At 40.1% G+C, this 24375-nt stretch overlaps 1 long non-coding RNA gene across 1 annotated transcript; it reads right to left on the reverse strand.

The window, feature by feature from the left end:
• Positions 1 to 5938: 5938 nt before the first annotated feature.
• On the reverse strand, positions 5939 to 20114 carry LOC114260862 (uncharacterized). The gene is made up of 3 exons (XR_014361721.1): positions 19918 to 20114; positions 19133 to 19208; positions 5939 to 6223 (listed from the first exon to the last, which is right to left on the reverse strand). It is a non-coding gene; the product is annotated as an uncharacterized LOC114260862 (long non-coding RNA).
• Positions 20115 to 24375: the final 4261 nt, after the last annotated feature.

A 24375-nucleotide genomic window follows, 5' to 3' on the forward strand; every position in this document is an offset into this window, starting at 1 on the left:
TTCCCTTCGTATTTCCCGTACAAGTGTGTGCCATCAATGCATATCACTGGACGACAATACTTGAAGCCTTCTATTGCAGGTTTAAATGCCCAGAACACATAGTTCATGTACATTTCAGTTCCGATTGAGGTAGAGTGCAAATTCGGAATCATGTCCCACATGACAACTGTGCCTGGATTGAATGCCTGCAATGCAGCCATATATCTAGGCAACCTTCGGTACGACTCGTCCCAGTCCCCAAACACCATTGCAACTGCCTTCGTCCTTGCAAGCCACGTTTTCTTATATGATATAGTGAACTGAAACTTCTCCTTCACGACCTCAATTTTGGTAGCAAGATGCAATTCTGGTGATATCTGGAAATATACATTATATTTGAATACATTACAGTCATAATGAAATCCTAAAAACAATAATGTATCTAGCATGGCACTTACCGCAATTTGTGCCTTGATGAAATGGGCAATGACCTCAGACTTGAGGTTGCAATTGTCCCTATTCATTCTAGGGTACACACATTGATACGGCGCTTCAAACTTTCTAATTTGAAAGAAATCTTTGTCTTTCAACTTCGTTGCCCGAACCCTCCAGTTGCAGCCGTGCTTGCACTCGGCCACCCAACTGTTTCCTTTGGATTCTACGACCTTGCATTCTCGATTGCACTTCATGTTATACAACTGAACAGCGTGCACTAGTCTTTTCTTATCAGTAAATATCATTCCTTTCTCCAAATTAGCAGTTTCGAAGTCCCACAATGGCCAACGTTCGACAACATCACGGTTAGTGACGGAACCATCATTGTCGAAATGCAAATTATGGTAGAAAGGGATATGGACATTTGTGTGTACCTCCTGCATATCATGATGCCCTCCAACTTCGTCATCACCGAAGTCATTGTCCGCACCTTCCCATGCGCCATCCAAATCTTCCACGGAATCTTCATCACTTACTCCAACCTCGTCAAACAATGGCACTGTATCATCGGAGTATGCATAATTTTGGACAGCCGTCTTCGGTGTACGTTGAACATTACAAACCGGTGGACATTCTTCATTCCAGTGGGGATATGGGATTGTAAAAACCATCGGATTATACGTTGTTGGAGCACTTGAACCTGCTCCAGCACTGTAATAACCATCTACGTACTGTGATGCATTTAATTGATTGTAACTCTAAGAATGATTGAATGGAGGGTAATCTTCAGGGAACATGTGTGTAGACTGTATAAGTGTACTGTCAGGGGATTGCGATTGTGTCAACATTTGAGTGAATGTCCCACGCACCGGAATTGGCATCTCTGTGCCACCAAAATTGCTCTCCTTCTCCACATAGATTTCCAAAAAATAATCAGGGCCTAATCTATGTGGGAGCTCTAAGACATTACTTAAGGTCTCATCATCTTTGATTGGCAGCAACCTATACTTCCCCCGACATGAGAGTCTACATTTAAACTCTAATGGCATTATTTCCCCATGCGTACCAACCTTCGGCACCATTATAGCCTCCAACTCGGCCAATGTTATCCCCCTGTGCACATTATACAACCCCTGAGGTTCGATGTCGTACGACACACCTTCATCGCGATTGCGCAAAATCTTTCCACCCTAATAGAACATAATGCTCACAACTTCCATACCTAAACTTTGCATTCAAAGTAACTCAATTATTTCAAAATAATAAAGTAAGCACATTTGAGAGCAAACACCATATATATTACACAGGAGTGCCTTTAGGCATGGGTCTTTCGGTATTACAAAATATTTAAGTGGCATATCGACGTGAACATGGAAATGAAAGTTATTTGCTCCATATATAATAGCATCCTACATGACTTATATTTCTTGTATTATTTAGAAGGATTATCTATTTGTACATTTAAACAAAAAATCATGTGTGGGATCATTTCTCCAATTATCATGAATTAACATTTGAATTCTTTTGTTGTGATTTGTCATGATTTCTTCATCCCTTCTTACGAGCTTATGTTTTCCTTTACTCTTTGTTTTATGTTGTTATGCTTTCCCTTTGGTATTATTATTATTTTTTTAAATAATTTTTTCAATTAAAACTCTTTTTTTGGGGGCTTTCATGGGTGGGTGTTTTCAAATGCTTTGAAAGAACCTTTTCCATATCTTTAATTGACATTTTGTTCAGGTTTATCAAACCCGTTTTCGTCATGTGCTTCGCGTGTAGTTGCTTTCATACTTTGATTTTTTTAATTTCATATTCTATGAAATAGCATGCACATACTGTAAGAACTCTTTCCACAACCTCACTGTGTGCGCCATAATTTCTCATTTCATCTTCATGTATTGAACCATCCATGTAAGACATTATAACCAATAGGCCTTTGATACAGAAAAACTCTACTAAACTAATTCTTCATACTATAAGAACCTAATTTTACAAGCCCTAATGTTTCATACTATAACAACCTAAGAACTTCCAACAGGAAAATCCTAAATTGTTCACAAGTTCAAACTCTAAACTACCATGCCCACAATTGTTCAGTCTGAAACAATAGTATAAAATATTGAAATTCCAACTTTCCATAAAGAATAAAAAGTATCTTGCCTTCTAAAAATATAAACACATTAAGCTTTTGGGTCAATGGCTGATCTAATAGATTCATGTAGCTACAGCTAATCAATTCACGCATGGAGTTACAACACCTCAGTTTAGAAGAAGCTCTGAGGATTGTTGAATAAACATTTGTTTTCTTAACTCCGTTTGATTGGGCTAATTACATTGATAAAGAGGTTATCTTTGCAACTTGGTAAAGTAAATGCTAGTCAAACAGATGTCAGATCAAGTGCAAATCAATGACACATAGACCCTTTGAACTTCTTTTGACTAAAAATCACCACAAGAATTAAGACCAACCAAAAAAGATTTTTTGAGACTTTATTGCGATAACAAATTAGCTACCAATTATGCTCGTAGTCTAGAATCCATTAAGGAGCAATGCACCGATTGTTTATTTTTCCATGCCTACTGTTGCAAGAATTTCGCAATTTCTTTTAATATATTTTTCTTAAAATGGGAAACTCTTTATCAAACTAAGTATTCATAACACTCAACATGTTCAAGTAATTAACTATTGAGAATTTATTAACATCAATAAAAGTTTTTGTTTTTTTTCCTAAATATTTTCATACAATTTCAAATCCTTTTGTTATTTCTCATGTTTTCGAAAAGTTTGAAAAGTTTCCAATTCTATTTTCATTTCCAACCTAACCGAAAGAACGTACGGAAACGAAATTTTGATCCTATTAGAGAAGACGGGAAAATTATCACATTTTAATAACAACATTTGATTTCTTTAACATCAATTTATAATCCAAGTTTGACATCACATATGCACACCCATACAGTACCACCGAACAAAGTACTAGCCAAAATTAACAACAAACAAAGAAAAAAAGAAAAAAAAAAGCTTACTAAAAATAAAAATAAAAAGAAGAAAAAATAAGCACTTTTTCATATTTTTTATTTTTTAGTGAAATTTTTTTCAGACTTCTCATATATATTAAAATTTTAAGTATATTTATATTAGGTGCATCAAAATAAATAGATTTTTAATTAAAATCTAAAAAAAATAAAAAATAGATGAAGACAAAAATAAAAGCTCTTTTTTTTAAAAAAAAAATTCTAAACTCTATTAGAATGTGTGTATTTCTTAAATTTAAATTTATCACAATAGTACCTGTAACCCTGTGCAAGGCATGGGCATTTTACCCTAGTATCTATATATCTGGCCCTAAAGGGTTGCACTCTATCACAAAAATATGGTTTTATCATAAAATTGTGTAACATCAGTAACAAAATGTATAATCTCGTTACAAATTAGCATAATAAAATGTCCAAAATTTTGTGGTTAATGATATAAAAGTTTTTGACTTAGTTACGATATTTTTTATTATGCCAATTTGTAGTTAGGTTATGCATGATGTAAAAGTTTATGGTTTTGTTGCGGCATTTTTTGTTACGTCAATTTGTAATAGGATTACACATTTTGTGGCAGGTGCATATGGTAGCATTTTCCATATATCTAGGCTTGAATTACTCGATTTAGATCTGCTGTTATTGCATACGATGTAATGGGTTGGGCTAGGCTGTGGGCTCATACAAGAAAATTGTGGGCTTATTGTAGGGCTTGGTCCAAACGGGCCAGACTTCTATATCTAGAGACTCTGAATTATAGGATTTTCCTTTCTTCAAAAAAGGTTTGATTCCCTTATTAGATGTGGGCTTTTTCTTTTTATATTTGTTTTGAGGATCTTTCTTGCACATATTTATAATTTTCTTTTTATGTACTAAAAAAAAATGTAATTAAAATACAAGGAAAAATACGTTAAGTTTGTTGTGAAGTTTTCTCAAACCTATTATATTATTATTTGAAGGCATTTGTTATTCCCAAACTTTTAGAATTATGAACTTTTTTATCTTGTTTTTTCTTTTTTTTTCTTGCCATTTCTATTGAAAAATTTAAAATCCAAATGTAGAAATTAAAATTAAATCTTCTAAAATATGCCCCTCCATTCCTCTGCCATTTGGCATATTAATTCCATGTTGATCATTCAAGAGGTAAAGTCTCAAAAAATTATGAAGTCCAAGTGTCCATCAATGGCCGTAGGGGGTTCGAGGACAACAATGTGATGTTCAATCACCAAAAACTCCAAGCAGCTCATTGTTGTTCTTTGTTTTTAATCTTTCCTCAACCCACTTACAAAAATATATATATTTTTTGATTGGTATCCGGCTGTAATGACTGACTAATATGATCTCAAAAATACATATATATATATATATATATATATTTGGATTGGTATCTGGCCGTATTGACTAACTAATATGAGAGATCAATCCCAACGTAGTGGACAGTGGGACAGTGGGATTAAGGGAAGAAGAAGAAGAAGAAGAAGAAGAAGAAGAAGAAGAAGAAGAAGAAATCATGGAGTCCACTCTTTTGCTTATGTCTCATCTCTTTACTGACTGACTATAAAGCTAGTGTTTATATAGGTCAATCGTAAATAAAATAGTCTCTTGCTTAAAAATGCTATTTGTATTGAGAGAAAATTATACTACTACGTCTTAAATGTGGAGATTTAAAAGGTTGAATTTGGATATTTTAAACGTTTGGAATCACTAGGAACTCCAATGATGTGTTAAAAATACCAAGTAAAATAGATGCACTACTTGAAATTGACAAGTTGAGAGTTAGCGAGTTAGCAAAACTCTTGCATCAATTCGAAGAGAAGATCGAAGGCTTTCACGAGGAAATTGCGTTAAGGATGTGGTCGTATTAGGCGGGGAATAATGTCACAACTTGGGAATTTTATCAAATATTTGAGTTACGAATTCGATTTTAGATTTATGTAAAATTTTGTAGAAATCCCTATAATTAGGTAGATAATTGTAGAATTTATTCATCATAAGGTGGTGGAAGGATGTAGATAGCTTTCATACTACTAGATCATTGAAATTTATACATATGTAGACTATTAATTAAAATATATAATAGGCAATCATTTGGTTATAAAATGGAAGAATTAGATAGTTTCCACACCATTGGATTGCTGATATTTGTATATATATCTAGACTATTAATTGAAGATTTGAAGGCCAAAGGCATCATTTGGCCAAACTAACAAAGCAATGGTAAACTCTCCGTACTTCCAATTCGAACTTTACTTCTTGTGAACTTGCTATTTTCAATTCAAACTCTCTCTACTTCCAACTCAAACTCTATACCATCCTGAAAGTCCATCAGGGTGAGTACCACATGCACACAAACCATGGAAGGCCATTGTCACGACCCAATCTCGGCAAGGCAACCCTTGCCAAAAGGGTGTACTTCAACGCTATAACACCTGTACACAATAATCACCTGTATAATTCTTATATCACATCACCAATAGTGCATAAGACCCTTCGATTGGCCAACATATATGAGATGACCCATTCAAAGACAAAAAATATCCTCATGCTACTAAGATAGTTTCCCTACACCACTACCCCCAAAATAAAACATACTATTCGTGAATCCATCAACACGTCCAACTTCACAAGCAAATATTTACAATCAACCTACATAAAACAAAGGATAAAACTACAACCAAGAGTGACCCTAAGCAAAACCTCAACTACCAGACGTTCACATTTGATCCTCCAGAAACTCTAATCTTCCAAGTTGAGGCGAGCCACACAAAAGTCTAGGAATCTAAAAAAAATAAATAAATAAATCAAAAGAATGAGCTAGAGCCCAATGAGTATACCAATCCCATGGAGTTATAAAGCTTGCTCCTTCCAATTGGGTTCAAAATAAGATAATAAACACAAGAGTTTAATTGGACTGAAATTTATAAAAAATGAGAAAAATTTTGCATAAACCATTATCAATATTTTTTTCAAAGAATCTCATAATGCAGGAAAAATACATTTGAATAAGGAGAGTAAACAAAAATATAGCTTTTTAACACATTAAGATTTCATGTCCATCATACGAACCACTACATAGCCTTAGGGTCGCGTTACCTCGCGACTTAGGTGGTGACGGTACCGTTACCCAAAACATAACCATAGGAACATAACTCATGCCATCATAGCACTTCAATTCTCATTTCAATGTTTCGGTCCCCAGGACCCCTTATGTACAACGACCCTTCTGGTCCTTAAAACATTTCGGTCCCCAGGACCCCTTATGCATTTCGGCCCTTGTGGCCCCAAAGGCTATATTCGGTTATATGACCAATAAAAGTAAATACTCTCGCATGACGTTTCATTGTTATTTAATCATTATCATCATAAACTTTGAAGGATTCAACTTGCATAAATTCTCATAAAAGAATTAGTGCTTCATTATACAAATGAAATCATATATTTATTTAAACTCAACATTTGACCTCAATAAATTTATAGATTTTCTTCTTATACATATATCATGATGAAATGTGTTACTTCCTTTGATTCAAAAATATTTTCAAACTTTGTATTAAAGATAGAGATAAGGTAAACTTTCCATGGTAAGTGTACGGGAAAGAAATAAACCTTCTCGTATAATCCTGTTGATCAAGTCTGCGCTTATCCGTACGACGTCGCTTTATCACCTGAAAACACAAACGTGAGCTAGCCGGCAGGTGTGTGCCGGAAACCTCTCCGACGCCTATGTCAGTAAGCTTGAAAAATAGACAAAAACTCTGTGTATTCAGAGAACAAAGTTGTGTTACCTCTCCAAAGGTGATGTTTGTGAGCTTTTATAGGTTTTGCGTGGCACAATCCTAGTAGGACTTCTACTCCTCCATGCAGAGTCCTCCTAGGATTCATACTCCTGAAAGATAATGCTTATCCTTCAACACCCCCCTCACTGCTTAAACCAAGTGAGATGGTTTTTACCATGGCCGAACTCCAATATGACCGAAATAATCATGGTTATGCTGAGCCGCAGAGTAGGCCGAACTATCCTTAGTTCGGTAATTCCTTTCGCTACACCTTATCTCGGTTCTCTCATGTACAAACCATGGTGTGATCAGACCGAGCTACCGAATAGTAAGGTTCTGACCGTTCTAACCACGATACGCCTTGACCGGGCTAACTTTGAGACCGGACTAACTTCAAAGTGTCTTTAGACCGGACTAACTTCAAGTCTCCTCCGGGCCGGACTAGCTTCGGGGCTCTTGGACCGGACTAACTTTAAAGCCTTTTTACTCAGCCCTTTGTATTGCAGCCCATGACGGCCCATTACCCAGCTCGGCCCAATTTTCGTATAAATTACCCTCTCAATTGCCCCTTAATTCCATCTGCGTAGCGTGATAGGGATTACCTGTTTTATCAGCTGAGCTAAGGTTTTTAAGCCTTTCCAGCCGAGCCAAAACCCTTTAGCCTTTCCAACCGAGCTAAAAAACCCTTTAGCCTATCCAACCGAGCTAAATTTACGCCGGGCTCTAGTTGTCCAATCAAAACGTCTCTTCAATCACAGCCACTGAATCGTTTCTCCTTCCCAGGACACGTGGCACGCCCTTACTGGCCTATCGCAGCTGTCACGCCGCCCTCGTACTTCGCACAATTTGAACAGTTCCCGCCTTTTGCCACTTCTCTTTCCACAAAACAACCCTTGGCTAGAGAATCACTTACGCCATTCATTCTTCAACTTCTCTCTCTGAACCTCCATTGCTTCTTCAACCTCTGAGCTCGTGTTCTCCATTGCTGCTGCTCTTATCTCCTGTTCTTGCCTCTTTATCTGGTAAACACTGCACCTTTATCTTGCTTTCCTTGTTTTCGTACTTTGTTTTGGGTGTTTTTGCAAAACACTTTTTCTTGCTCTACCATGCGTTTTTAAGGAAAAACTTCATAAGAACCTCATGAACTTCATGAAGTAATCCTTAAAACAGTGTTTGATCCATAATTACCATATAACCGAACTAGAAAGTAGTTTGTAGTCAATGTCCTGCTATCAGTCTTTAGCCGAACTAGCACTCTATGTTGGTACCAGTAGTTTCAATAAGTCAACCACTTTTTGATAGACCTTAGCCGAGGTACACTAGCTGAACTAAGTCCGAACGTAGCATACTGAAACCTTATCTTTCAACCGAGCTAGGACTTTTGGGGCTAAGCCAGCTTTCTAAGTTTTAGACCGAACTTAGAAAGCTGCCCCTAGAGGCTCAACCAGTCTGACTGAGCCTTTTATTTAATCGAGATAACAAATCGTTTGCCAAGACCGAGATATCGAACCCCCTGCTCAATCCGAGCTACTAAGCATCTTATTGGAACCGAGATAGAACCTGTAGCATCCATATAGCCGAAGTAGGACTCCTATTTTTGCTTTTATTTTGTAGCACGATCCAATGATCTGTGCTTAACCTCTTTGTTTTCCACTTTGCAGACTTAGGTTGCCCAGGCACTCCATTGCGCGCCATACCGAGCTATTGAGCACAATTTTGCCACCGATCTAACTTATTCATAACTTTATAAAATAAATGGGGAAGTATAGATTTTTAGTAAATACTCCGGGCGGTCTAGCCGAATTCCGAAAAGTTACAATATACCCGACGATGTCCACCTAATCTTAGCCGAAAAAGATGTCATACCTTGGGGAAACCAGGGCTTTGTACCCTTTACCTTTCTTTCAATAATAGAAACCGGGCTAAGATTTCCAGTCCAACCCCTTATTTGTGAATTCCTTAGGCAAACCAGACTATGCCCAACCCAGCTTTCCACCAACTCTTACTGTATAATAATGGGTATAGCCGAACTAAACCGCCAAGCAGGCATCAACCTCGGTCTAGCCGAGATCTTCCACCAGTATTCCATAGGTTCGAAGGAAGACGGCTGGGTGTACTATCTTAGAATACGCCGTCGACGTGAGAAAATAATAAAAAACACACCGGATAAAGACTTGAATGATGACGATTTTTCCTAGGTGTCTGGGAACTTTGAGGATCACCAAGCCCAGATTCCTGGCCGAAGCATTAATTGGAAAAAAGGAACACCTGGTATAATTACTTCGGTTTTCTTGCGCGCTTTACTATATTTCGGTTTTCAATCTTTCAGCCGAACTAACAGTTGTCTTCTTTCGTAGATTCTGCCCACCTCCAGTCTCTATACAGCTACCCAAATCTAGCGACCTTACGCGCCGCACTACGGTATCCAGAACGTAGTTGGGCCAAGCTGCTAAAGTTCAAACCGACCTATAGATACAGCGGTCGCCGAAAAGCGAGAGTGACCGACTTTTTGCTAGAGGAGGCCCCAGAACCGGACCCAACCTTGCCAGAAATTAGACTAATCCCACTCACAGCCGAACAAGAAATGGCCAAGAGAAATAGAGTCAGGGCCCTCTTGACCGAAACCAACAAACCCAAAGTACCGCCACTGAGCCAAACCCAAGAGACCGTGGTGGCGCTGCCAACGCAACAACCTTCTTCATCTCGGTCAAAGAAGCGTGCCCGGACTAACCAAACCGAGCCACGCTTAGTAGATGAGGATCAAACCATCCTTCCACCGAGCCCCCCACCAAACCCTCAACTGGAGCCATCTGACCAATCTACCTCCAAGTGGGTTCCCAAGCTCACGTTTCAAAATCGAGATATCCAAGATACTGACTCGGTGGTTGCTGAGAAGGATCACATACTGGCTTTCAACCTTGCCAAAAGTGTGTGCCTTCCAAAAGACATGGAGCACCACAATCAATTGAACACCGAGTTGAAGGCCATCCGATCTTTAACAAAATCCATGATCCTGGTAGGCAATTCTCTTCTTTGCTTTTTCATGTTTATCATTTTTTCCATCTTTTAGTTCGGTTAAAAAAGAAAGTTTTTACACTATTGCAGGCCATTCAAAAAAACAACATCGCACACAAGCGAGTGTTGGAGCTCAAGAGAACTACAAGGGAGGCCATGGCAGAAGCTAAAGCCAAGACCACCGAGCTCAAACAATCGCAAGCAAAGATGGCCGAGCTGGAGGCCGAGGTGACTCGCTTAACCGGACTGGTTACCTCGGCTAATTCTGAAAAACAAAGAGCTCTAACTGAAATGAAAGACAAGCATTTGTGGGAGCTCGCAAAGCTTGAAAGTACCAAAGACGCCGAGATAAAAGAATTGAAAGAGAAAGCTGATAACGCCGAGCAAAAGGGCTACAAGGAAGGCAAGGCTGCATATATCCAACAATGCGAGGCAGCAAAGGACTTATTTTTCAAGTGCGGCTGGAGAAGTGCTGTGGAGCAGCTCGGCTGTGGGTCCGAAACCGAGGTCTACAATGCTCCGCAGTATTTTATCCCGGCCTCTCTAACTTAGTATGCTGCATCCGTTCAGCAGTAGTTCCTTGAGAGTTTTGACGATGATGAAGAAGAGCCAACTGATACCTCGGTCGGCAATGTTCCAACAAATCAATCAGCTCGGGCGGAGCACACGGTGGAAGACCTGATCATTGAGCAACCAACTGAGACTGTGCTTCCGACTGAGACCATACTTGCGATCGAGACTGTGCTCCAGCCAGAGACCGCGCTTCGGGATGATGGTGATGCCGATCTGGACGCCGAGATAGATGATTTGTTCAACTGATTCCTGTATTTTTCTTTTGCCTTTTGTTTTGGACTTGTAATCGGGCTGCGGCCCCTCCTTTGTATTTGCTCTTTGATGAATGAAAATTTTCTTATTTTGAACTCTTACTTCGGTTGATCTGCAAGTTTGTACTTGTAATGACTTTTCCATGATCTTTTTACTTCCAATTGTTATCTCGGTTTAAATTCCTGTTTGAGCTTGCCTTCGTAATAGTATTGTGGCCGAGATACTTTAATCTGGTCTCAGCTGAGTAATCTGACTGAGTTATCCAGCCAACCACTCTTTAGCCGATGTCCTTACTTCGGCTAAAGAGTACTAAGAGTTGGTTTAATCCAGCCAACCACTCTTTAGCCGATGTCCTTACTTAGGCTAAAGAGTACTACGAGTTGGTTTAGTCCAGCCAACCACTCTTTAGCCGATGTCTTTACTTCGGCTAAAGAGTACTAAGAGTTGGTTTAATCCAACCAACCACTTTTTAGCCGATGCCCTAACTTCGGCTAAAGAGTACTAAGAGTTGGTTTAGTCCAGCCAACCACTCTTTAGCTGATGTCCTTACTTCGGCTAAAGAGTACTAAGAGTTGGTTTAATCCAACCAACCACTTTTTAGCCGATGTCCTTACCTCGGCTAAAGAGTTAGTTTTTCCATCTAACTTAGAATAAAATGTTCGGTTATTCCGACCAAACGTCCTGTAGCCTAGATTCTTTTCCTAGGCTTAGGAAGGGTGTTGGTTTAATCCAGCCAACCTCTAAGTTAGTTTTTCCAGCCAACTTAAAATAATATGTTTGGTTATTCCGACCAAACGTCCTGCGGCCTGGATCCTTATCCTGGGCTTAGGAGGGGTGTTGGTTTAATCCAGCCAACCTCTAAGTTAGTTTTTCTAGCCAACTTAGAATAAAATGTTTGGTTATTCCGACCAAACGTCCTGCAGCCTGGATCCTTATCCTGGGCTTAGGAGGGGTGTTGGTTTAATCCAACCAACCTCTAAGTTAGTTTTTCCAGCCAACTTAGAATAAAATGTTTGGTTATTCCACCAAACGTCCTGCAGCCTGGATCCTTATCCTGAGCTTAGGAGGGGTGTTGGTTTAATCCAGCCAACCTCTAAATTAGTTTTTCCAGCCAACTTAGAATAGAATGTTTGGTTATTCCGACCAAACATCCTGCAGCCTAGATCCTTATCCTGGGCTTAGGAGGGGTGTTGGTTTAATCCAGCCAACCTCTAAGTTAGTTTTTTCCAGCCAACTTAGAATAGAATGGTTGGTTATTCTGACCAAATGTCCTGCAGCCTGGATCCTTATCCTGGGCTTAGGAGGGGTGTTGGTTTAATCCAGCCAACCTCTAAGTTAGTTTTTTCCAGCCAACTTAGAATAGAATGTTTGGTTATTCCGACCAAACGTCCTGCAGCCTGGATCCTTATCCGGGGCTTAGGAGGGGTGTTGGTTTTTCCAGCCAACCTATAGATCGGTTTTTCTAGCCAACCTTACTTTTGATGTCCCTAACTCATTAATACAATCTCATACAAAAAACAACTATGCTAAAAAGAATTGACTTTGTTTTATTGAGAGAAATGAAAATTACACATACTTGTAAAAAAAAACTAAAAATAAAATAGTTTGAGATTGGCAGTGTTCCATGGCCTTGGAATGGCTTTGCCGTCCTCATCTTCCAGGTGGTATGCCCCTTTGCCAGCTAATCCGACCACTTTGTAAGGTCCTTCCCAATTTGGCCCTAACTTGCCATCTCCTGGTATCAAGGTGTTTTCCATCACTTTGCGCAGTACCCAATCTCCGATCTTGAATTGTCTTGGATGTACTGTTTTATTGTATTTCTTGGATAACTCTTGTTGGTATGAGGCAATGTGAACCAATGCTCTTTCTCTTCTTTCTTCGGCGAGGTCGAGTTCTAATGCTATGGCTTCTCCATTCAAGTCGGGATCAAAATTTTTGCTTCGAATTGTGGGGAGGCCAACTTCCAGTGGGATTACTACTTCCATTCCGTAGGCTAAGGAGAATGGTGTTTCCCCTGTTGATCGTCGAGGTGTGGTGCGGTAAGCCCATAAAACATGAGGAAGTTCTTCCGCCCACTTGCATTTTGCCTTCTCTAACCTTTTCTTCAGTCCATCCAAGACAACCTTATTTGATGCTTCTGCTTGGCCATTTGCTTGAGGATACGCCGGTGTGGAATTGTAGAACTTTATTTTATATTCTTCACAAAAGCCTCTAAAAACTTTGCCGTCGAACTGAGTGCCGTTGTCTGATATGAGGGCTTTAGGTATGCCGAATCGTGTGATGATATTTTGCCAGACGAACTTCTTCACATCTTTTTCCTTGATTGATGCCAATGCTTCTGCTTCCACCCACTTTGTGAAGTAGTCTGTTGCTGTGAGAAAGAACTTTCTGTTTCTGGGTGCTGTTGGAAGTGGTCCTACTATGTCCAAGCCCCACATTCCAAAGAGCCATGGGCTGGTCAATGGTAGGAGTTCTCTGGCCGGCTGATGTATTTGATGTGCGAACTTCTGACATTTCTCACACTTCTTCACATATTTCTCTGAGTCTGCCTGCATGTATGGCCACCAGTATCCTTGCGAAATGGCCTTGTAAGCTAGCGATCTTCCTCCTTGATGGCTTCCGCACACCCCTTCGTGTATCTCGTATAAGAATGCTTCCACTTTGCTGGGGTGGACACACTTTAGATAGGGTCCTGAAAATGATTTTTTGTATAATGCCAGAGATGGGGAGAGCCAAAATCGCTGTGACTTTGCTCTAATTTTGTTGGCTTCTTTCTTTTCTTCTGGTAGGACGCCATCTTTCAAGAATAGTATGATGGAATCCATCCATGAGGGGCCTAGATCGGCGCAGCATACTTCTTCTGCTTTAGGGTCTTCGATGCTTGGTCTTGGTAAGTAGTCGATAAGCAATGGATGAGGGATGGATGTATCTGCCATTGAAGCAAAGCCTGCTAGTTCGTCTGCTCTGCCGTTCTCTTCCCTGCCTATCTGTTCTATCCTCACTACTTCAAATTTCTTGATTTCTGTTCTGACCAATTCTTGGTACTTGGCCATCTTATCATCCTTTGCTTCATAGTCACCAGAAATTTGGTTTACCACCAACTGTGAGTCGCTGTAGACCATTAATTCGGTGGCCTTCATGTAGTATGCTGATTTGAGTCCTGCAATGAGTGCTTCGTACTCTGCTTCGTTGTTTGATGCTGGGAAGCCAAGGTTGATTGCTTGCTCCATAACCAGGCCGTCTGGTGAGATGAGGACTATGCCGAGTCCTGCACCATGCCGGTTGGATGCTCCATCCACAAAGAGCTTCCACATCTCACCAACGAACAACTTCCAGCAAGTGGAGGGGTCAGATGATGTCGTGGGGTCAAGAATGTTGCTGGTGTTTTCTTCAAGGTCCATGCTTGCTGTCTACCCTTCGCTATCTGATTATACCGAGTCTTTATTTGTTGGTGAGTCTTGGTTTGGTGTAGCTTGGTTTGCTTCTTCCTTGCTGTCTTTAGTCTGGTCTGCCTTGGAGTCTGACTGAGTACCTTCTGCTAGTGGTTGCGCTATTCCGGCGTCAACTTCCATCCCTAGTTCGGTTGTGTCAGTTAGGTCGACTGGGCAGATATGATGACTTCCAAGAGTAAACTCTGCGACGAAGTCTGCCAAAGATTGGGCTTTTACTGCGGTTCTAGGTTGGAACTTGATGTCGAATTGTCCCAACTCTACTGCCCACTTCAAGATTCGCCCAGAAAAGTTCGCCCTCTCAAACAAAGCTTTCAGTGGGAAAGCTGTGAGGACAACTATGGTGTGGGCGTGAAAGTAGTGTGCCAGTTTCCTGGAGGCCATCATTAAGGCTAATGCTAATTTTTCCAGTGGCAAGTACCTTGTTTCGGCTCCCAGCAATGTCTTGCTGACATAAAAGATGGGCAGATGTTGGATTCCTTCTGCACAAACCAACACTGCGCTAATTGCGTGTTGAGAGACTGCCAAGTACAAGAAAAGTTCTTCTCCAGGTACTGGGGTAACAAGTAGTGGTGGGGAAGACATATATTCCTTCAAGCTTTCCAGAGCTCGGTCGCATTCTTCGTCCCACTCAAACTTGACTTTTAAAGCTTGAAAGAATGGTCGTAGTCTGTCTGATGACCGGCTTATGAACCGATTAAGCGCGGCTGCCATGCCGGTGAGATGCTGCACTTCTTTCACTGAGTTTGGTCTCTCCAAATCCTGGATTGCTTTGATCTGGGAGGGTCTGCTTCTATACCCCGGTTGGTCACAAGGAAGCCCAGGAATTTGCCAGACCCTACTCCGAATGCACATTTGGATGTATTGAGGCGCAACTTGTGCTTCTTCAGGATCTTAAACATCTGGCCTAGGTCCTTGAGATGGTCATTCTCATCCTTGCTCTTGACCACCATGTCATCGATGTAAGCCTCCATTGTTCTGCCTAACAATGGTTCAAACATCTTGGTGACCATCCGTTGGAATGTTGCCCCAGCGTTCTTTAGGCCAAAGGGCATGACCTTGTAACAGTATAATCCTCTTGGAGTTGTAAAGGATGTGACCTCCTAGTCTGGTTCATGCATGGAGATTTGGTGGTAGCCTCTGTATGCATCCAGAAAGCTAAGTCGGTTGTGCCCCGCCGTTAGGTCTACCAGTTGATCTATCCGTGGTAGAGGAAAGATGTCTTTTGGGCACGCCTTGTTGACTGTTTTATAGTCGACGCAGACACGCCACTTGCCATTCTTCTTTGGCACCACGACTGTGTTGGAGATCTATCTTGGGTAGTGCACTTCTCTAATTGCTCCTGCCTCCAGCATGTTACCTACTTCTTCCGCCACTATCTCGGCATGGTGGAGTGCCGATCTGCGTGTGCGTTGGATGATTGGTCTGGCGGATGGGTGGACATTGAGTTGGTGACAGATGAAGTTGGGGTCAATACCTGGCATGTCGTATGGCGTCCAGGCGAATACTTCGACGTTAGAGGTCAAAAATTCCAACACCTCTAATCTCTCAGTGCTGGTCAACGACGAACCGAGCAAAAAGAACTTATTCGGGTTCTTTTCATCTATTCTTACCTCTACCAAGTCCTCCACCGCTTTCTGATCAGCCGCTTTGCCGACATCTGTGAATAGTTCATTGCTCTCAGGTTCTTCCACCGAATGAACGTATCCTTTGGCAGCGCGGCTGCCATTCACATTGACGAAGCATTGCTTCGACATGATCTGGTCGCCATAGACTTCTTCAATTACCCCGGTATCGTTGGGGAACCGCATTACTTGGTGGTAGGATGACACCACTGATCGCATGGCATGCAGCCATGTTCTGCCCAAGATGATGTTGTAAGTGGAGGGGACCTTCAATACCCAGAACTCCACTTGTTTTGTCACGCTTCCTGCTCTGACTGGAAGAATTATTTTGCGGACGGGCCATTCTGGCATGGAGTTGAATCCAATTAGGGAAGATACGGCAGGCGCCAAGTCTTTGTCTTGCAGCTTCAATTGTTTAAATGTTTCGTAGTACATGATTTCACATGAACTACCCTGGTCAATCAGAATCCGCTTCGTGTCAAAATCCTTGACTCGGAGAGTGACGACCAGGGCATCATTGTGAGGGCAATATATCCGTTCCAAGTCTTTATCCGAAAAAGGCATGACGTTTGTTGCCTCTGTCTTCCCTTTCTTGATGGCAGGTTGGGCACTTAGCACCTCTCTAAAGTGCTCAGCCTTTTTGATTGATCCCCTGAGCTCGCATACACGCTCAGGTTCAAAGACTCCATGTATCACATTGATAATGCCTTGAGGTGGGGCGTCGACTGGCATTCCGTTGGGGTTGTTATGGTCCTGGGGGGCTGGTTAGGCCCCTCCTTCAATGTATTTATCCAGGTGACCTGCTGCCACCAACTCCTCCAGGTGCTGTCTCAATGGCGTGCAATTCTCAGTGCGGTGCCCCTTTTCTTTATGGAAGGTGCACCGTGATCTTTCGTCATAGTCCTTCTGCGCTTCCCCTAGTTTGGCTGGCCATATGACGAAAGGCTCATCTCTTATTTCACTTAGAATTCTGTAGATCGGTTTCTTGAATACCGTGGTTATGGCCGTGCAGACCCTTAACCATCTTTTATCTGGGTCCTCTCCGTTGTCTCGCCTGCCACGTCCGTTTCTGTTCTGTCGATCTACTGCATTGACCTTTGTTGAGGTCTTCTTTTCTGGTACTGTGGTCGTGCCAGATTTTGTTTTGGCACGTGCGCCATCCTCTTCTACCTTAATGTGCTAATGCACTCTTTCCATCAAGGCTTCCATGGTTAGGGGTGGTGTCATGGTGATTGAGTCCGTTAGTCTATTCCCGTCTGGAAGGCCTCTTTTGTACTGTGCAATGGCGAGATTGGTGGGGCAGTCGCCAATTTGGTTGAATGTCTCCCAGTAGCGACTATTGTAGGACCTTAGCGTCTCTTTTTCACCCATGTCGATGGAGAGCAACTGGTTAATCTCCACCGAGGTTTTAGTGTTTGTTCTGAACCTTGTGACAAACGCCTCTGCCAATTGTGCCCAGGAGGCTATGCTGCCTTCTGGAAGTTTTTCAAACCAAGTCAAGCCTAGATCGCCAAGGCTTGACGGGAAGAGGATGCACATTAGAGCCTCGTTTCGCCGATATACCGCCATAACTTGCCTTTTCTTCCAGCATGATCCGCAAATCGGATGATCTTGGCAACTCCATCTGTTTGGATGATGTTTGGTGCGAGTGTGAGGGTCGGTAGATACTTCCTTCTGTGTGAGACCTCAATGATCTCGTTCTCTCAGACCTGGAGTGACGAGTTCTGGAGGTTCCAGACTGAGTATCGCCTGTCCTGAGGCTTCTACTTTCTGCTTGTGATGGTGTTGAATGCCTTCCATGGTCTTCTGAGCGGCGAGGGGGCGTCTTGTTTTTGCGCTCCTCTCCTGCCGCCACTCTTTTTCCCTTCATCTGGCGCTTCAAGGCTTCCATGTCAGCCGCCATCTTCCTTATTAATTCGTCTTGCTCCTTCATGCGGTCCTCCAGAACTTGAGGATCAATCCTCCGCCTTTGCCTGTCAGGACTTTGTGAATGAGAGTGACGGGGGCTGTGAGTCCGCCTTCCCCTAGTATCTCTCCTAGGGTTATGTCGTTGGGACTCCAAGTCCGCCATGGAAGGGATAGAAGGTAATCCTTCACGCCTTGCACCCCTATCTGGTGTTTGCCCGTCGATGGCGGACTGTGGTAATTCTTCAATGTGTGCCATTGTTCCTAAAGAGGTAAAGCTTGATCAAGAGGTTTTGTCCTGTCTGTCTTTCCCACAGACGGCGCCAATTGTACGAGAAAGAAATAAACCTTCTCGTATAATCCTGTTGATCAAGTCTGCGCTTATCCGTACGACGTCGCTTTATCACCTGAAAACACAAACGTGAGCTAGCCGGCGGGTGTGTGCCGGAAACCTCTCCGATGCCTAAGTCAGTAAGCTTGACAAATAGACAAAAACTCTGTGTATTCAGAGAACAAAGTTGTGTTACCTCTCCAAAGGTGATGTTTGTGAGCTTTTATAGGTTTTGCGTGGCACAATCCTAGTAGGACTTCTACTCCTCCATGCAGAGTCCTCCTAGGATTCATACTCCTGAAAGATAATGCTTATCCTTCAACACCCCCCTCACTGCTTAAACCAAGTGAGATGGTTTTTACCATGGCCGAACTCCAATATGACCGAAATAATCATGGTTATGCTGAGCCGCAGAGTAGGCCGAACTATCCTTAGTTCGGTTCTTCCTTTCGCTACACCTTATCTCGGTTCTCTCATGTACAAACCATGGTGTGATCAGACCGAGCTACCGAATAGTAAGGTTCTGACCGTTCTAACCACGATACGCCTTGACCGGGCTAACTCTGAGACCGGACTAACTTCAAAGTGTCTTTAGACCGGACTAACTTCAAGTCTCCTCCAGGCCGGACTAGCTTCGGGGCTCTTGGACCGGACTAACTTTAAAGCCTTTTTACTCAGCCCTTTGTATTGCGGCCCATGACGGCTCATTACCCAGCTCGGCCCAATTTTCATATAAATTACCCTCTCAGTAAGTATACTCACCTCCAAATTAGCAAAAGCATAGATTAAAACTCTACGAATTAATTCCCAAGAGGTGTAGAGACGCCTCCCTCCAATCCTAACAATTAGTAAATAGGATCTAAAATTAAGGAAAAGCTTTCAATGAAAATTACAACATCTACAAAATTTATCCTAAATAAGACATGCTATGGAATGACAAGCTAAAGAACTCCTCCAACTTTAAGTCACCCAAACAAACTTCTTATCCAATCTCCACAACACCCATCCTTTGTACATTTTTTTGAGTTAATAAACTTTTTAAATATCAAATCAATTTATATGCACAATACCACCATCAATTAACTACAAAAGTCAAAAATCAACATTTTCATAAACTCAACAACTTAAGTAAAACCACTTCAATCATTTATGAAATTCCTCCATAGAACATAGAGATACCCAATCTACCATTTATCAAGTCAATTTCAACATATAAATTTCCTAACACCAAAATCTCCAATTTTTACATCACATTCAAACCCTAGATTAACCCAAATCTTAATCTCCAAAACAACCATCAAATTGATCATTTTTCTACATGTAAAACACTCATAGAAACTAATTGAGAGTATAAAACTCAACAATCAAACCCAAATCATAATTGATCTAAAATAGAAAATTTTCATCATCTTTAACTCAAAATATGTAAAACCCAATTTATATAATTAATCTTCAAATCTTCATTTTTAATCCTCTCAAAATCCATCTTGAATCAAATTATGTCTGGATTATTTTAACTATACTAAAAAAAAGATGAAATTTCTTACCTTAGGATGATTTTTCCACAATTTTTTGCTTAAATTTTGGTATCGCACAAAACCCTCTTCTCCTTTGTTCTTCCTTCAATTCTCAAGCCTTGATTTCCTTCCTTCTCTCTCTCTCTCTCTCTCTCTCTCTCTCTCTCTCTCTCTCTCTACGGCTCAAGCTCTCTTCTGAATGTCAAAGAATGAATTCGATGGGCTCTATCTAATACAACGTATAAACAATGAATAAACACACACACAGCCTTCTTTTCACACCTAGATTTTCTCAACACACACACATACCCACATACACACCCAATTCTAGATTATTCTACAATTTACTGTATGATCAAAATTAATTTAACTAAGCAACACTTAGTCTTAATAAATCTTGATTAACACATAAATCAATCATGACTAATCACAAATCACACTTAATTTAATTAGTCTAATTTGACTTCCTTTAAAGCCCAATTAATAATATTTAAATTTATTAATCTGAATCAGATTTGTTTTTTTTAATCAAACTCCCAAAAGGCTCCAAATATTAAATTAAACTTATTGTCATCATCAATTTTGATTTCTCAAACCATTTAGGCCTTCAATTTCTAATCAAACTCCAAATTTCCGTCAATAAATTACATATTCAAATTAGACACCCCATAAATAAATTTAATTCGTAATAATCACAATTCTCAATCCTCATAATTTAATTAACTTAATTAACTCCAATTCGGACCTAATTAATCGAATCTCAATTTTACTAAACTGAATCGAATATTTAATTAAACTCCCAAATGGGTCCGTAATTAAAAATTAAATTGATTCAACTTCTTAATTTCATGTCCTTAAGCCATTTGGACCCTTAATTTCTAATTACAAAATAAATCTTTAATAGAATCATATACGAATAGGAATGGCAATGGGCCGGGGATGACACTCCCCGTCCCCGATCCCCGAAGGTTAAAAAATCCCCGTCCCCGGCCCCGATCCCCGACGGGAAAGGCATCTCCTCCCCCGCCCCTGTCCCCTAATGGGGATCGGGTTTCCCCGACCCCGAAAAATCCCCGATAGACTTATTCACAACACACACATTGATCTGTTCAACACGCACACACACAGATCTGTTCAACAAAAAAAAAATATATGTATATGGACAACAATCTACAACAGATCTAGAACACACACACCCATACAACAATAGATCTAAAAAAAATTAATCTGTATATATATGGACAACAGATCTAGAACACACACAGATCTATATATAGATTATTATTTCCAGAACCAAATACGGGGAACAATGGCAAGGAAGACCACTATCACACACACACACACACACACACACACATACACATATATATATATATATATATATATATAGAGAGAGAGAGAGGAAAAGAGATGCACAGATCAGTGGCTTGGCTTGACGGTTCACGGACTACGATCTGTTAGATCGGTGGCTTCACGGTTCAGATCGGTGGCTTCACGGTGGTGGATCTGGATGATCATGATGATAACGAGGAGTGAGAGAATGAGAGAGAAATCACTGTGGATCTGGACGATGATGATGATGATAATGAGAAATGAGAGAATGAGAGAGAAATCAAAGTGAGTGGGTGAGGGAGAGGGAAAGTAAGAGGGAAAGGGAGAGGGACACGGAGAGTGAGAAGGAGGGAAATGAGAGACGATGTGGTGAGTGAGAGGGAAAGGGACACAGAGAATAAGAGGGAGGGAGATGAGAGACGTGGTGGTGAGTGTGAGTGTGAGTGTGAGAGGGTTTGGTTTTTATATATATATATATATATAGGGGTAAAATGGTAAATTCATTTCAGGGACCAGCGGGGACGGGGACGGGGACGGGCCGAGTACGGGACTGGGACACATATCCCCGTCCCCGGCCCGAAACTAATCGGGGATTGAATTTTAAATACCATCCCCGTCCCGTTGGGGATATTTTTCGGGAAAAAACCGTTCAAATCGGGATCGGGGGGTCGGGTCCCCATCGGGCCGGGTTCAAATTGCCATCCCTATATACGAATCAGATTCCACAATTATCATAAATCCCAAATTAAATTAGCATAACGACTAATTAAAATCCCAAATCTCCTTAATTAACCAAATATAAAATATTATACGTGGCAGGGTCGTCACAACCTCTCCCCCTTAGAAAGTTTGGTCCTCCAAACTTAAGTCACTTGTACTTGAAAATGAATCATATAGCTTTGCTTCATTTCATTCCTCCTTCCAAGTAACTTTCTTACCATTCGATTTTCTCATCACAGGAGTTCGACTCATTCTCATTTATTTGTTGGTTAATAACCCAAATTGGTGATTCATCATAATCTATATTGTCATCAAAGGTCATTCAGTAATCAATAATATGTACTAGACCTTGAAGTCAACCTCATAACATTAAACCATGAAACATATTAATCACAACGTACTATTCTCGTCAATCACTTAATTCATATACTTCTACTCATCTATTCACATGTCTCCAATAATTCACATATCGCCAAATAATCCACATGTCTCCAATTCATTGAGGATCAATCACAAATGATATTCGTGATCTAACTTAACTTCAAATAAATCAAAATACTCCATTATTGACATCTCATATGAAGTCTCCAAAATAGACTAAGTATTTAACACAACCTTAATGACAAATTCAATATATTATTTATTTATTATTATATAATAATAATTCTAATGATACATTCATCTTATAACAATTAGCTTCAAATGAATGGATGGGTCTTGAATCAATTAACGTGTGGACACTTTACTCACAATTAGTTGAGGTACCCGAAGTAACAATCTTATTCTAATTGTCTTAACAATCTCATATTGGGTTCCAAATGTCTAAGCAAATAAATTCTAAATTTTCCAATTCTCTTGTATGCATATATAACTTACTTCAACCGTCAAGTAGCATCAAAGCTATCATCAAATTATTTTGAAACCAAATTTTTGTCTTTCTCAATCCTTTGCAAGTTAGTCAATTCAAATTTTGTCCTAAGAGGTTCTTAAGAAATATGCATTTATAACTTCGGCAAAAATATTTTCTTGCTTTTCATTTCGCAATAACTCTTCTAAGTAGTAGTACTAGATACAGGCTTCTTTACAATAAATCTAAGTCTTGGTCATATTCTAATATTCTTAGCATTTTCAGATGGAGTCCCAAAATCCAAGTAAATGTATCTTATGTCTGCCAAACATTAGGTAGGAAAGATTCACATATCCCAAAACATATATGACATAACAACTCAAAATTCTATACACATGCTTAAAGTACTCCTTTACTTAGCAATTGGGTTAGAAACTAATCTTTAAACTGACTGGCCGACTTGAAATCTCCTTAAAATTTTATTACTCCTGAATAATCCTTCGTTAGTTGTTCTATCTCTCCATATTTGTAGTATGCTCTTAAAATTCGATGATATACCCCGTTATAATATTTGCAACAAATCGAACATTTGGGGAATGAACTTATATCTTGCTTAAAATTTCTTACCACTCCAAACTTTGCTTAACACTTAATACTCTGCTTCTCAAACATATTATGTAATTCCTTCTTTGACTTAACACTTTACTTTTCTTATAATCTTGCAGTTTCCCATAGCATTATTGCCTAGCTTTCATTATATTTCTTAACACCTCCTCTATTTTGCCCAATTGCTTCGACATAGACTCAACTTCCATTTCGTTCTTTCTTCTCATTATCTTTTCTTAGAGTCACAAGACAAGATAGATAGCATTCGGGATAATATTGGATAACCTAAATCATACATCACAAATTCAACCATAATTAAACGATTCTTTTTTTTTTTTTTTTTTTGCAAAGACATTGGTAGGGCAACCTATTCATTCCCATGAAGTTGATCGAGAATTTCCGATTCGAAACTATGTTGGCCGAACGTGATTCTAATCGGACTTTCAAGGTCATCAACATAAGTATGAACTTCTATGGTTCATATAGTAGGTCCTTCACCAAAATAGCATATCATCTTCATATCAAATAGTTTTCTAACTTTCAATCACCAAAGCTCGACACACTTCATTAATCATCAAATACTTTAACTTCCTAAAATGTTCTCATAGTCTAATTTTACATTTAACCACATAGCCTTCATAACTTCCATCAAAGACTTTTAATTCCGTTTAATACCGTGTTCACATGAATCAATATGCATGTACTCACCAATGTACTATGATCAAAAATTACATTCCCCTTATAGCATAAAAGAAAATTTCACAATAACTCTTATCTTCAACACTAAACTTGTTGAACACACATATCCCAGTCCTTCTTAATCATCGAAATTTCAAAATAACCTTTAATTCTTATAATACTACATTCTCACATATCATTATACTTGTACTCACTAATGAAATAAAGTTTAAGTGAAATAAAGTTAAAAACACAGCCTAAAGTGGCACTAAAATGTTCAAAATGCCACATTCAGATAAATTGGC

The sequence above is a fragment of the Camellia sinensis genome, chromosome 2 (genome assembly GCF_055761805.1).
Source record: "Camellia sinensis isolate YWXY chromosome 2, ASM5576180v1, whole genome shotgun sequence".
Taxonomy (NCBI): Eukaryota; Viridiplantae; Streptophyta; class Magnoliopsida; order Ericales; family Theaceae; genus Camellia; species Camellia sinensis.